Consider the following 16,229-nt stretch of genomic DNA (forward strand, 5'->3'; position numbering starts at 1 on the left):
ACTTACTGCCAGCTGATCTTTGACAAAGGCACCAAGCCTATTCACTGGCGAAGGGACTGCCTCTTCAGCAAATGGTGCTGGGAGAACTGGATATCCATATGCAGGAGAATGAAACTAGACCCATACCTCTTCTGTCACTCTGGAATGGGCTTTGTGGAGAGAGACATCCTCTTCTTTTCTTTGGTCTCTGCTGGTGACTCACCTTGTGTCAATGCACTCCAGTGGCTGGAGGACTATCCGTGTGGTGGTTGTGACCTCTACCCACTTTCATGGCAGCCATGGTTACTGTGGTGGCTGTGGTGGACCTCCCACATGGAGGTGATGTTTTTGGCATGCTCATTGGCACTGGCAGGGCCCCAGGTGCTGGCGGTGTGCCTGGATGTGGGCAGGGGGTCCAGTCCTCGCCTCCATACCTCGGGTCCCCTGGCAGGCTCCAAGATGCTGGTGGTGTGCCTGGGCCAGAACTAATTTTTTGTCCTTTGCTTACTTCTAAAATGGGGGAACTTCCTGTGGGAACCAGTACTTGAGCTGTGTTGTTGAGCTAAATTGCTGCTTTGCTGCTGTTTCCCTAGGCAAGACTTTTTGTGGAGCTCAAGGTTTAATGTTTGACCTTATAGGTACTTCCAGCTCTCCAGAGACCCAGTGCACCTGCGTTGTATAGAAACTCTGGTCCAGGCCTCAATCTTTTCATCAAACTGCACCCCATGCAATTCTGCATTCCTGACCAGTCTCCCCTGAGTTGTTCTGTGCTGATTGGGGGACGGATCGGCTGTCCATACTGAGTCTCAGTGTTCTCCCAGTGGACCCGTCTCCCCCACTGCCTGTGCTCCAAACACTAACCACCAGATGGGCCCAGACCCGGTCCCTTATGATGATTCACTGGCCTCTGATGTTGCTTTGCCTCACACAGATTTGTCACCTCTCTTCCCCCGGGTGACAGAGATGCAAAAAGGATTACTCAAAGCCCATTTCTTCCGAGTAGTGAGAGACCCCGAAGGGGTTAATTTCCTGGAACCCTCAAGAGAGAGGCATTCCTTCCTTTGGAAATTAACTATGAGCTGGGGTTCTCTTCCTGCATTTATTCTCCAGACCAGAAAGTTACAAGAAAAGAACATAGGTGGGGTTATGGCTAAGTATAGTTTAACAGTATAGGCTGGTAACATCAGTGAAACAAGCAGTGACATTCCATAATGCAATTTGCAAAAGGTTAAGTCGATCCACCAATAAAAGCTTGTTCTTAGCAAATGCTGTGCTTTCCTGCAGCAGTTTCCTCAGTATTTTTGCATACAAATGGTAGGTTAACCAAGGACATCTGTCCTTCAGCTAGCAACTTTACTGTGTTTCAATTTTATATCCACAAAAGAGACTTTAGCCTGAGGAAAGTTTCCTGTCTTTTGCAAGGTTAACATTTCTATATGTAATTCCGAAAGGTTAGGCTAAATCTGAGATGACAGGGCTTTGGAAAATAGGCCCTGTGAAATACATCTGCTTTATAAATGTTAGTGCTTTCTACACTCTGAATGGCTCCCCTTTTTCAGCTATTCTTTTTCAGCTCCTCACTCCTGCATGGGTCCACAGGAACCCAATTAGTGGTCTTGCTGTCCTGGGGGCCACCAAGGCCCTCTTCTCCCCTGTGGCCTCCAAGCAACTTTATCTGAAGGGCACAGCTGCAGCTTCTGCCAGCTCCTGCTCCATGTGCTCTGCAGTTCCAGCTTTAAAGTGACTGTGGCATGAAACACTCAGAGCAGTTTTTTCTTTCTCCCATCATGGCTTCTCTCATCTTCGTGCACTCTGTAGGTCTCTCCTCCTCTTCCCCTGAGCTCCAGCAGCACCAGCTTGGCTGTTGTTACATTTTTTATGGTTGTAAATTTGTTGATGTGTGGGAGAGAGTGATGCTGGGGACTGTCTATTCTGCCATCTTGACCAGAACCTGGTTTCTATTTTATTTCTAAGCTAAGTATAGTGTACCCACATTTTAAAACAAAACTATCAAAAAAGTTGCTCTGAAGATGTCTAAACCAAGAACAGAAAGTTCTGTTTTTATGAGGAAATGGATTTTTCATTAAATGGCAAATTTATTGTTTCATAGAGTTCAGCAAAACAGCGTTTTAAAAAATTTTATATGTTTAAATTTAGGTATATGAAAGTCCCATTTAAGAATATTTTGTATTACAGAAAGAACATCTGAATTCGGATGTGAAGAAAGCCAACTTTCATCTACTTTACACTTTTCACTCTCAGTATTTTGTTCTTCTGAGCCAGGAAAGTAAGTAATGACACTCTGTTAGCCTTTAAAGTTTCCATCACATTTCACATAATCATCTCAAGAGCATTATTACTTTTAGCACATTTTCAGAAAAGTTATCATATTCAAAAATATGCCTATTTGTCAACATTCTCTTTTCCTTGTAGCAAGATGAATTTTCTCTGCCTATGACCTTTCTCACCTGAAACTCTCCCTCACTGTTTGAAATCACCTTAAACTGAAGTAGTAATTCCCCTTCTCTGTTGGTTTTATCCAAGAATTGACTATGTGTCATGAGTATCAGCACTTTTCTGTCCCTCACCCATAGCAAACATCACTAATACATTATGGCAAATTCTACAGCCTGGATTTGATACTCAGAATTCATGTCAACAGAGTGCTTATGTGAGATAAAACTTTTTTTGCCATTGCTGGTCTAGAAACTACCTGAGGCAGTTAGACCAATTAGATGTCTTGAGATCCATTTCAATTCTATTATTCATTTTTTTTATTGTAGATTTTTATACGGTACAGTCTGTTGTTTCAACACATGCACAAATGATCCAGTCAGAATAGTTAGCATATCTATCACCTAAACCTTTATCATTTCTTTGTGGTAATAACATTCAAGATCCTCTTTGCTGGCTATCTTGAAGTATACAATACAATATTAATAGCTGTAGTCACCCTAAAGCACCAGAATTTATTCTTCCTATTTAACTGTGACTTTGTAACTTGGTTCTTTATCCCCCAGTTTTTTGTTTTTGGGGTTTTTTTCTTTTTTTTTGGTAAGACATATGTAGCATAAAAATTTCCATTATAAGCATTTTTAAACATACAATTGCATGGATTTAATTATATTCACAATGCTGTGTAACCACTACCTCTACCAACTTTCAAAACATTTTGTAATCCTGATCATAAACTTTTTACCCATGATTATGGATTGAATTGTTTCCCCCCAAAATTTTAACATGTTGGAAACTCAGTCCCCACTGTGACAGTGTTAAGAGGGCGAGAAATCCTATTGTGGTAGTTGAAAGGTGGGGCCTTAAAGAGCTGATTAAGTTGATGGTTTAATGGTGGTCATGGGCATGGTTCTGAGGGCTCTGAAAGGAGAGCATGTGAGAGTCTCTCTCTGCTCTGCCATTTTCCATTTTTGCTATGTGATACTCTGTGTCACTGAAATCACCACTGAAGAAAGCTCTCACCAGATGTGTTTCCTGGACTTTAGACTTCCCAGCCTCTGAAATTGTAAGTGATAAATTTTGTTTTCTTACAAATTACATGGTTCCAGGTATTTATGTTATAAGCAACAGACTTGGATTGATACACCCATTAAGCATTATTCCTTTCCTCCTGTTTCTGGTAACCTGTAATCTACTCCTGTTTCTCAAATCTTTTTCCTTTTAATTTGTTTTTTCTCTATTGACACATGATAATTGTATATAATTATGGGGTACAATATAATATTTGTGTATATTGTTACAGTGTGCAATGATCATATCATGATATTTAGCATATCTATCACTTCAAATATTTGTCACCTCTTTGTGTTGGGAACATTCAACATCCCCTCAACTACCAAAGGGCAGTGGGCAAAGCTGCTGGACGGAGCTGGAGAGACAGGACCCTGCCAGCCACTTCTTGGGCACTGGGCAAAGAGCAGTGAAGCAGGCCAGTCAGCCACTTCTCAGGCAGCGGCAGAAGCCTCTAATCAGGTCTGTGGGGGGTCAGGGATCCACCAGCTGTGTCTCAGGCAGTGGGCAAGGCTGCTAGCTGGGACTGCAGAGAGGGTGCCAAGCCAACTGCTTCTCATACAACAGGGGAGGTAGAGCAGGCCTGCTAATGGGGGGCACCCAGACAGCCACTTCTGGGACAGCAGGCAAGGCCACTAGATGTGCTGCAGAGGGGTCCTCAGCTAGCCACTTCTCAGGTGGTGGGCGAGCCCACAGAATAGGACTGCCTATAGGGGGCTGAGCCAGTCCCTTCTTGGCCTGCAGGCAAGGCTATAAAGAAGGCCTGCAGATAAGGGGCCCAGACAGCCAATTCTCCAGCGGTGGGCAAGGCTGCTAAATGTGCTTCAGAGAGAAGGCCCTACCACAGGCTTCTCGGGCAGTGGGCGAGGCCATGGAGCAGGCCTGCCAAGAGGGGCCCTAGCCAGCGGCTTCCCGGGGCAGTAGGCAAGGCCACTAGGCGGGACTGCTCAGGGTGGAGCGCTTGGCTGCTGCTTAGGGAGCGTGCAAATGCACTTTGCTTTTACTGGTCCAGGGGTATGTTTGTTAGGGTAGGGACCTGTGAGCTGTTTTTCCAGGTTAGGAGCCTGGGTGTATAGAACTCAGCCCACTGGGCAGGGGCTGGGGATAAAGATCAGATCTTTCTGTCTAATCTCTGGGATATTTCCTGATTAGAAAACTAAGTTGAAGGAAGTGGCATTTATTTAGATCGATAATCTTCAGAGCCTAAACTTAAGCAATAATCACAAGCCCCAACCATTTTACCCTGCTGTGTAGAAGTGGCAGGAATGCGCCCTTTGTTAATATTTTTAGCAGACAAAAATTTTACCAAGTTAATGTGTTTATAATGAATACATGCTCTTTATGAGACAGAGAAATGCTGTTTATTGAACTACAAAAAATATTTGGGTAGAATAAATTAACTGCTATTTACATCTATCTTTTTGGTTAATTCCTAAACATCTATGACCAAAGCTGTAATAAGAGTTGTAATGACTAGTGTAAAGCACTTTTTTTATGTACAGAGAGATAATTTTCCCTACCCAGTATCCTCCTAAACTGCAAATCAAATATATGAACTTGTGTCTTTCCTATTCTTTCAAAGATAATCCGGCTTCTAGCCACCTCTGGCAAATCCTGAGGTGCACTTCCCAAAATAGCTTCTTGTATTCGTCCCTAGCTAATGGTGAAAAAATAATCTGATTTTTATAAAAGTGAGGCTGTTCCTCAGCATAAAATAATACATGGTGTTATCAGAAGGAAATTAAAGGAGTATATGAAGTTTCAAAATCTTACCCATATTTTTCTATTTTACCATATAGAACCAATGAATCAAATGAATGGGTGTGCTCGATGTTCCTCTCCCCAGTTCATGCTTTTTTTCTTTTTGCAGGGAGGGAGAAAGGGAGAGCAGAGCTCAAAGAGTGGGACACTGTCCTAGCTTCTTTTCACATCTCTCTGGTTTCGCGTCAGAGCAATAGAAATTGAGAAACTATTACCATTTTTCTCCCTGGTTCCTCTGGAGATACAATTAGAGAAGAGAAGAAAACCATCTGTATCAGCCAGAATTCTTCAGAGAAGCAGCACCACATATACATGGATATATATATATATAAATTACATATACATATAATAGGCTAAGTGTATATGTATATATGAGTGTGTGTGTATATATAAGTGAGTGTGTGTGTGTGTGCATATGTTTTTGAGCAGACTACTGATGTTTGACCAGACACCTGGGTACCAAAGCCTAAACAAATTTATTACATAAAATTTAAATATCACATAGTCCTACGGATGTCTCAAATTGTTGAGCTTCCAGAAATTATTTTTTTACATATCATTCTACCAGATCTATAAATATATTTCTCTTTTAAAAAATAAATTCTAGAAATTTCAAAATGATTGCTTCATACGCATAGCATAGGCCTTTTAAAATTAAATAAAATTATGTCATAAATAAATTTTAGATTTGTTTAAAGATAAGAGAAAAGGTCTAAAATATTTCAGGTTCTGTATAAATGTAGGAATGGGTCAGAATTTGAAAGCATTTTAAATATGTGACTGGAATTAAAGCAACACAGCTAAGATCAACACACACACTAGGCCAGAATGTAGGATCTCCTTCTTGAGGGATTTTTTTCTTTTTACAGGAGAGAGAAATACAACTTTTTCAGGAGTTTACATTCTCTGTAATTGCTTTGGTTTCAGTAAATGAGGTCAAGAAGAAAGGGGAGTGTTTTATTATCGCCAAAAATTCAACAATAAATAGAGAAAATGTGGAACCAATTTATTTTATGACTCCCACAAATTCAACACCCCATTGTTGTAAAATGTCCTTTCATTTATTCATTAATATTGTTACTCAACATTATTGCATGGCAGCTATGTCCTGACCTTTCTCATGTGTACTAGCAGTACAATGACTCTCAGCCTCACGGCAATAATTCCAGAAGGAATTGGTTTTGTTTATAAAATAACTGTGAGGCAGAGAGATAACATTTTTTTCTGCACGTAAATGCATAAACATTGCCTGTATGGCTACATCACCTGCCAGACAGGTGCATCTGCCAAGACGAGGCAATGTTTGTGTGTGCTCAGTAGCATCCCTCTTTGAAGTATTCCTCCTTCCCAACACACTCACCATCCATAGTCCCAAACCCATCCTTTTTCTTTCTCTCCTGGCCCCTCGGAGTTTTTCCTCAACATAGCACTGATGATAAAGTGATTTGTTTTTATCTGTTTCTTATTCACCCTTATATGCCCTGCTCTCAGCACAGTGCCTAGAATGGAATAAAAGATTAATAGATAATTTTGTAGTGAATGAATGATAATTCACAATTATATGAACATCAAAACCCGCTCTGGGTAGGAAGTTAGGGGGAGGAGAAAAACATACTGCACTCTCTGACCAAGCAGGCATTGCCAGCCATGGGCTGTCCACATTACCACCCCACATTACTATCTTCGAAACACGTGGTGCTAAAAGAATGAGGACCCTTTCTTAACCTAAAAGAATTCACCTCTAAAGCCCTAAGGCGCCTATTATACGTCATAAATTAACTTCCCTCTTATGCAACTAGAATGTTCTGTACCATCCTTAGGAAAATTAAAACAGTCACACCCAAACAACTTTCTGTGTTCTGCGATCCAGAAGAGAACACTCAGTTGAGAAAGGCTGAGTGGGAGTCTCCCTGGTGGCTCAGGGGCAATCCTTTCATACTGTATAAATGCGATTACACTGAGTAACTGTAGATTACCATTCTTCACTCCAGGCTCGTTCCCTCCGTTTCCTTCTATCCTGTTTAACCTTGATCGGTTTAATTCTGTACTGGTGACAGGAGTCCACATTTTAACTATTATTTTAATGCATCATTAGTGGGTAATAGTTCTTCCCTTCTTAAGTCAAAAGCCTCTTTGTCAACTTTTCTACTGCATTATCATGGGCTCAGGCAGTGGTAATCCCGTGCTTCTGGTCCCTTTTTAGAGTGGCACATTCCTCGTGCACTTTCTGATATTTCTCAGTTGGCCATGAGGACAGTCAATGCCAGGGACTTCAGAACATCGGGGAGGAGGGGAAAGAGACCTAGAACCCCCATATCAAGTCTGCTATAAGGTAGGCAGCATAGAAGTTAGTCCAGGGACAGCCAGAACTCAAGGTGGAGGAAGTGAGGAGCACTGAGTGTTCCCCAAACTGCAGATGCCTGCTGACCAGCTGACTCACTACCTTACTTCCCATTCATTACTCTTCTGAGAAAACCAGGACCCTTTCTCCTTCATTATACTGCTTTAGGTAGGAGCCCAAACCTCAGAGCAGCTGGGACCAGAAGGTGAAAACAAGGATGTGTGATCACTTTACAAAAATCCTTGATACAAGGAGAAAAGAACCTTTTTCCTTCTGTTTCCATTAAACAACATAAGGCTGGGCTTTTGCTTAATCAGAATACATCTTGGCTATTTTCTCTGCTATTTTACCACTATCGTCTGCCAACCATTCTTTCAAAATAGATGCAACAAGAACAGTGCAACCTGTGTGTCTCTCCAGCAACAGTAAGTACAGAATTATTATAGACAGGAGAGGCACATTTTTAATAGATCCTTATTTGGCCACTGAATTTCTAGAGTTAAGGTCTACATCTAAAATCCCAAACAGTGCATGTAGCGGCCTGGAGACATTTTCTACTGCCACTCCAAATTCTTGTGTGGATAAATGATACTGATAGGTAGAACAAATCATTCTGTTATAGTTTCTCTTTGTGTGGGTGAGAGATTTGCCATCATTTAATATCTTTAAAAGTAAAAAACTGGTCCTACACAAACTGCTCCCCTCCTCAAAGGCCTACATCGGTCGTGGATGTGTGGATCAGACAAAATAGGTCCCCGTTCAGGGTGGGTACCTGAGGAAAATGAGGTAAAGTATACTTTCACACCTCCTGATAATTTGTCTCTTCAGATGAACTATTAGAATAATAATGTATTTGGTCATCTAAACACAGTATTTACCAAATATAAATATATATATTTTGATAGTACTATACTAAGAATTTTATATATATATATATATATATTTATTCATTTAAAATTTAAAAGCCCCATGCAATAGATGGTGTTATTAATCTCATTTTATGTACTAGGAAACTAAAGCACAGACAGATAAGGTCTAAGCTCACATAGTGAATAAGTATATAAAGATAATGTTAAAAAGTAATATTGTTAGGAACAGAATAATACCTCTTGTCACTAAATTTTATTTCCATCACCATTTAATTTAACCTTGGCTCAGAAAAAGGTCTATTTTCTCAAAAAAAAAAAAATGAAAAAAATTCCCTTGTTTCAGGTGAGGCCTGGCCTCCCAGCTATTTCCCATTTGCATATTATAACACAGTGGATCCTCCTGTTGACAAAATTAAATTGAGGCTGCTTCTCACTGAATATTCTCACTGTGGGTAAAAACTTCTATCTGTTCATGTGGTGATTCCATACTGCTCTTTTCTGCATCAGAAACACAAAAACTAAGAAGGTTTCTGAAATCTTAAGTGTTTCCCCAAAACAGACATTCTAGTGATTATCACCTCCCAACCTAAAAACTGATGAAGCAACCAAGTTGCTGGTTCATTCAAATAACCATCTTCTCCTCACCCAAGCTCGTCCCTGCTATAGCACTTGAAAATTTCTAGCTAGCCTGTGTTTAACAAAGATGATTCCTTACTGGGGCTTTGCCCCTGGAACATCTAAAAGCACAATTTAGCAAGAGCAGTTGCTTTTAAATAATTACATACTGCTTCCCCTCTAGGTACAAGTGTCTTGTGAATTCTAAGAGAGCCTTTTACCTAAACCAATTACAGAGACCTAGGTCCCCCAAATAAAATTTGCTGCATTTTAACTCCTAGGCAAATTCAAGGTAACAAATGGCCTCGGGTTCCACTGTGTACAAAAAAGAAAACTTATAGCTCCTCAGTTTGTGTTTTAATTCCTAGTCTCCTCTCCAAATGATGAAGCTACTTTAATTAAGAATTCTTCACAAATACTGATAGTCAACTCTGTACCCATAAATACGTATAAATAAAAATAATTTAGAAAAAACAAGAATTCTAGACTCCCAGGTTTTTAAAGCAATGGTCTATTTAGTGATAGAAACAGAAACTGCACCGCCCAGCACATCTCCCTCTTCCTCCCATCTTTCCTCTACCCCTCAGCCCCAGGGATGGGAACCTCTCACAGACAGCGTCCTGGGGGTTGATGGATTAGAACAGGCCATAGAATTCTCAGACTAATCTTAAATACACAGCGAATTGTCTAGGAGGCTGCATAAAGATAAAAGTCAGGATTCTCAGAAGGTCCACAACAAAATGAACCCATAATCAATAAAAGCCAACTTTGAACACTCACTGTGTGCCAGCCAACTTTCTAAATGCTTCATATGTTTAAATCTTTTAGTCTTCAAAAAGAAACTATGAGGCAGGTACCATTCTTATAATCCACATTTTACAGATGAGAAAATTGAAGCACAGAGAAGGTAAGCAACTTGCCAAGATCACACAGCTAGAGTCAAAACCAAACATTTGAACCCAGGCATTTTAGCTTCAGAATCCCTAAGCTAAATTGCTGTGTTCTAGCTGCCTCTCAAAGGAGTTTTATACTGACTCTCCTCCTCCCGATAGCCTCAGAGATGAAGAAACAGTAGGTCAGCTTCTTACCCAGGGGCTCTTGGAGAGAACCAATTTCAGAAATCCTCTTGTTGTTGTTGGCAGGTGGGTGGAGGTGAGGGGAGGACATTCTTTTTGATTTTCTTTCATAAACATTTACCACATAAGAGAACACTTATAATTCTCATATTTGTCTAGCAGAGAACCTTTGGACATGTTTATCTGACTTTTCGAGACAGAAGTAAACAGTTCTTAATGCCTTCCATTCATACTTATATTAATGACACATTAATAATCCAGTGAACACCCAAAGCACCAACGTAGGTCACAAATGATACAAGCAGAGCAGCACACCTGGAGGGTGAGTGATTTCTCAGCCCATTTTATCCCACTACATCCAACCGGTATGAATTTGTTGATGGAAACATGTCAGTTTCAACCTTTTCAGTATTCCTGACATTTATTTAGACTCAAGGAATAAAAAGGAAATTACATTGTAGGCTACAAAAGCAATCAAGTCATTGGACCATCTCCACTGCAGAGTTTCAAACTAGCAAACTCTATTTCTCTTTGGAAATTCAGATGATTTAGAGTCTAGAATATAAGTTAAAATAAAAGGAGAGCCCAAGTTTTGTTTATCTTGCTCACTGATGTGTTGCAGATGCCTAGAAGTGTTCCTGGCAGGTAGTAGGCACAGAATACACCTTGCTGAATGAAGGAGTTAGAACAAAAGAATTCTTTCTGAGTCTGGTTCCATTCCCAGTTTAAAGGAAACAAGTAAAGCTTCTTTATTCAAATTTGTTCTAGAATTCTTTCTGCAGGATTCGAAACCTGAAACATAGTAGGCAAGGGAAATCTTGATTCAAACATCTACTTCCAAGATTATCTCAGTTGTCCCTGGACTTGTCCACTACAATATTAACATTTGACAACAGGTTGAAGATAAAGGCCTCCAACCACCTAAAGCACAAGCCCCTAACTCACATGGCAAGTACTAGCATAGTGGTTAAGACCCTGGTCTCTGGAATCAGACTTAAATATAAATCTAAGCTCCATCACTTATAAACTTCAATGAGAACCTCTTGTAACCACCACTTTCTCAACTTTATTTATTTATTTATTTTTATTGGTTATGAATATTCACGGGGTACAAAGCTGTCTATCACCATTCATGCCCAAGATGTGATGGCCAGATCAATACTGGAAGCACACCCATTACCACAAATTGTGATTATACCCCATGTCCCCCACCCAATTAGTCCCCGACCTCCCTCTACTTTCTCAACTTTAAAATCAAGTAATTTGTAGGTCAGAGCTACTGTAAGAACTAAATTAGATAACATATCAAAATAGCTAGCACAGTGCCTGGCATAGAGGAAATGTCTAATAAATGGATGCAAACAGAGAAGTGGGAACATGCTGAACACACTTTCATTCTGAGGCTCATTCTCCATGGAATGTTTTAAAATCCTCGCTTTTATCACTAACAGCACATTGATTGGACAATTATCAAATTTTCTTTCAGTCTGTTTGTGTGCCCCCAAGTCACTGAACCTCTTAGAAAAGAATTGTGATGTGTTCTAGCAATGTGCCAAGGGAAGCGTGGCAAGAGTGGGTCTCATCGTGATGGCACTGGGAAGTCTCATCCTCATAATGACAATACCTTTTACTAAATGAAAGAATTTGTGTGGTTTCCAGAAATACAATACCTAGTTTGCTTCCAGGCCAGTGGTCCTTATTTAAGTTAATCTCAAGCTGCATTTCCAAATAATTTTAATTAAAAGCACCCTCGACTCTTCCATACCCTGAAGATTCCAATCTAATGTATTATGTGTTATTCTAAATATCAGCACATAGTGGAGCCTCTTAGACTCTTTTGGTCCAAGTCAAGAATTCTGTTGCCAGAACTCAGGGAATTGAACTTAGTCACATAAAACATTCATGCTTATATGGTGATATGAGCTATAAAATATAAAAGACATGTGTTGGTTATAAAAAAAAATACTTAAATTAACCTAAAATGATTATTGCTATTACTAGCAATGTGATCCTAAGAGAAGTAGACTGTTGGATTCAAGGTTGAAAGGAAAGGAAATGAAGCTACTGTTTTAAAATCAATACAATGTGCCAGAAGCTAGGATATTTAACCACGAGCATTTACTGAGCTTAAGATGATCGAAGCTTTGTGCTTAGTACTTTTATGCTCATCCACTCTTATTTAGTCATCACACCTATTTTTTGAAGTGGGTAAAACAGATCCCAACTGGGAAAATTACAGCACAAAAGGGATAACTTGCATAAGCTCCTTCATCTAAGAAGTGGTGAGTTCAGAATTTAAACCCCCAAATCTGGATCTGAATTAAGATTTCTCATGCTACCATTTCATAGTCCCTACTGTTGACGTAAGCAGATGGTGAAATCTTGACCCTCACAGTTAGAATAAGAAGAGATATAGAATGTAATTTTATGATTAATACACAGCAACAGATACTATCATATAGAAGGACCGCTTCACAGGCTCTCTGTTTATATCAATGAGTTGAAGATGCACCCTGAATCCTCTGTCAAATGAGGAATAAACTAGATCTCAATCTCTCTAGAGATCAACTGGTTCTAATCGAACTCTGCAATTATGGAGTTTCCACTTAGAATGATTTTGTTGTGTTTGTATCATGGTCCAGTTTCAGACCAACTTGTTATATATAGTAAGTTTTCTTTGCTCACTCACCAACTTCACACAGTTCGTGGTTCTTCTCTAAAACCTTTTCTGCATATTGTAATAAATAGGTTTCATAATTGGAAATAAAAAAAGAGTCACAACATGCCACTTCCACCCCCCACCCCCACCCAGGACTGGTTCCTGAAGACATGCTACAGACCTTTCACTTGCTTTTAGACAAGAGTGGAAATAATTGGGCAGTGCTAGGTCTATTTTAGTAAAATTATTCTGAAGAATAGTCATTATGTTGGGAAGATTCTACCTTGTCCATTTCCATGGGTTTGCTAAATGAGGACAGCAGTTTAAAAGGTCACTGTAAGCTTTTAAAACCACTATATTTAATACAGTTGGTTTGGTTTCTTACATATTTCAACAGGTATGGCCTCAAAGCCCAAACTTAAAATACACACACACACACACACGCACATATATGTAGCTGTAATTTAATAAAAATTTTTCTATACAATGTCCAGGACTATATGATATGTTCAGAAAAAATACATCCATCACGTCTGTTAGCATCATACAAGCAATGTCACTATTATTAAACTATGAGATATTCTGCCAATATGTGGGATATTTGCTTTTATGATGGGTTCCTAAAATATTTTTCAGACTGAGAGATGGATCTATGCAGCACTGGTTTCCCAGTCAAGCTCTTTTGAGTCCTGAGATTTGCAGTTACCTCTGCGGCTTTCACATATGCAAGTGGTTTAGGGCAAATGGAAAAGTTTCCAAGTCAAAGACCTTGGCTCAACTCCTGACTCTGCTGGTAGAATTTACTTCATTTAAATAAATTTCTCTACCAAAATAAATTTCCAAAATGTGTGAATTTAACTAGATGATTTCTAAGGTCTCCCTGAAGCCTTGAGGGAAGAGGGCAAGCTCTAGAATAGAGCCTCCTCTACCCACCCCCACCCCATACTTGCACAGGCTTCTTCACTTCTTCACCTTCCCATTGCAAACACCACTGGAAGCAGGGGTGACTACTGAAATTGGTCTGATTGTCAGACTCCAGAACACCACTGTGGCCCCTTTCACTACTGGGCGAAGTTGCTATGCAGTGGAATGCAATTGGGAGTGGCTCTCCTTTCCTGCTCTCAGCTGTGCAGTTGGAGTGGCAAGTGGGACCAAGTCTTGTTTTCTGTACCACTCTATCCCCTCTCTTTTCTGTCAACAGCCAAGCCTGAGCCCATGGCTCCAGTTGCAGTCTAGGTCACCCTAGGCATTGGACTGGAAACAATGGCACTCTCCTTTCAGTCTCCCTCTCCCTCTCTCTCTCCCCCTCTGTCTGAAGTTCCACTCCCCTGCAGCTGGCAGATATGATGGATTGGGTATAACTGCATAGCAGATAGTAAAAAATTATGCTCTTTACATCCAGTCAGCTTCACAGAGTTCTATGGACTAAGACCTCAAGCCTAAACCCAACTGTCAATCATGTAGCTTTGTCACTTTAGTCTCTGTGTGTCCCTTATGGGTGTATCTTCCAGAGAAGCTTCCAGGGAGGATAGAGGCTTGGCCCAGGTAGGAAGCAGATGTTCTGAACCCTTGGTCCTAACACCCTGTTGTCACCAATAATACCATATCAATGAGATGGTTCAGAGAATATTCTCTGATTTCAAAAATCAACTATAAACTATAGTTTTATCAGAAATTAGTTTATGCCCTGATTAATGTAGTGTTTCTGTAAAATTTAGGCTATTGCCTGACAAATTTATAGGAAAAATTCATGTATCTGAATCAGTTTGCATGAAGCTCAAACCTCTCTCTTTCTCAGAGTGTCTCTATCTCTCTTCCTTTCACTGTCTGCTTCTCTTTCATACACACACACACACACACACACACACACACACACACACACACTACAGTGTGAAGAGGTAGGTGTATCACAGCATCACACTGAGACAGACTGAGAGTGTGCTCCTTCTCAGCCAGACCATGTGAACCAGGATGGTCCAAAGAAGAAATACTAGAATTGGTTCCAACTTTTGTCCACAGCCCATATACACCCCACCCCTTCACCCCCATACACATGCACACACACGTGCATGTGCTCAGTCTGACTTACACACACCAGCATTTTCCCACCCTCTGGGAGCCACATATCTCAGATAAAAGTTACTGCTACTGTGGAAAGTGAATTGTCAAAGACATATCCATGGTCTGAGAAAATTTGCAGGCAAAAGGCTGCTGCCCTCTTTATGCCCAGTGGAGCTCAAAAAGCCCTCTTTACTAGCAGCAAAGCCTAACTGAGCTCTGTTCCGCTTTTCCTTTAGGGCAGTGACTTATCAATAATGAAACTTTCCAGATTCTTAGCCTCCCATCCTGTCATGAGAATCCTATCATTTCCACACCATTGGCTGGAGCCTAAATGCTGCTTTTGGTATAGAAGAAAAGGAAATAAAGTTGAAGGAAAATTCAGCAGTCGCCTCCTCAGGCAGTTATAAAAACTCAACTTACAGAATCATGTCTGGCTTCTCAGAGAAGAAAAGAGAAAGAAGAAAGACAAAAACATCCAAGAGTTGTCAAGTCCCAGAGTTCCTCCAGTCACTCCTTTCCACAGTGATAACAAATGCAGGCTGCGTCAAAGATTTTTAGGTTTTCCTAACACTCCCTGAGAAATTCTCAAGCTGTTGCCATTAAGTGACTCTAAAGTTTTCTAATGTGCAAGAGCATTTATAGTAATTACACACGAGATGCCTCTTTCCTTAATGTTGGGAGCTTGGTAGAGAAAGCTTCGGCTGAGTCTTCTCAGTGACAACGGCTACTCTCTTGCACCATCTTTTTCACAAGAGGAAGGTGAGTCCATTATGATGACAGGCTGGAACCAAATCCAGGGTAGAGCTAGCTACCCACAGAGCCCCAGAGAGGGAGAACTGTGCCAGGGGCCACCCTTTGCATTGCATGACGGCAGGGGAGAGATGTGGTGAGGGAAGGTGGGAGAGAAGAGGAAAGAGGGAAGATTGGGGCTGACCAAAGAAGAAGTTAGAAGACATGTTCTGGAAAGATCTTGTTACCTTCCCTCCTTGGACAGAAGCAGAAGCAGGAAATAATAAGGAGGGTGCCTAGTGACACTATTCCTTGAGGTGGCATGAGGCAAGGAGGGTAGACACCCTATTTCTGGAATGACCACACATGCTTCTTACCCCATCCCACTTCCTCAACCTCCAGGCAAACACAAATGCCTAGACCTCCTCCATATAACATGCTGCCCTAGCCAAGACTGGACCTAAAGATTCAATTTGTTATGTATTGTAAGAATATTACGTAGTCAGAGTAATATCTTCAGTTATACAGAGGAGTATATGACGAAAGGTAAAATTCCTCTCCCTGTCACCTGTCCATCCCCACCACGTGCTCTCACCACAGGTAACCACACTTAA

The 16,229-nt window shown here is 40.6% G+C and overlaps 1 pseudogene; it reads right to left on the reverse strand.

The window, feature by feature from the left end:
* The window catches only part of LOC134381756 (uncharacterized), a 67,095-nt pseudogene that overhangs the window by 21,431 nt on the left and 29,435 nt on the right, over positions 1-16,229 (reverse strand).

Source organism: Cynocephalus volans, chromosome 7, assembly GCF_027409185.1.
Source record: "Cynocephalus volans isolate mCynVol1 chromosome 7, mCynVol1.pri, whole genome shotgun sequence".
Classification (NCBI taxonomy): Eukaryota; Metazoa; Chordata; class Mammalia; order Dermoptera; family Cynocephalidae; genus Cynocephalus; species Cynocephalus volans.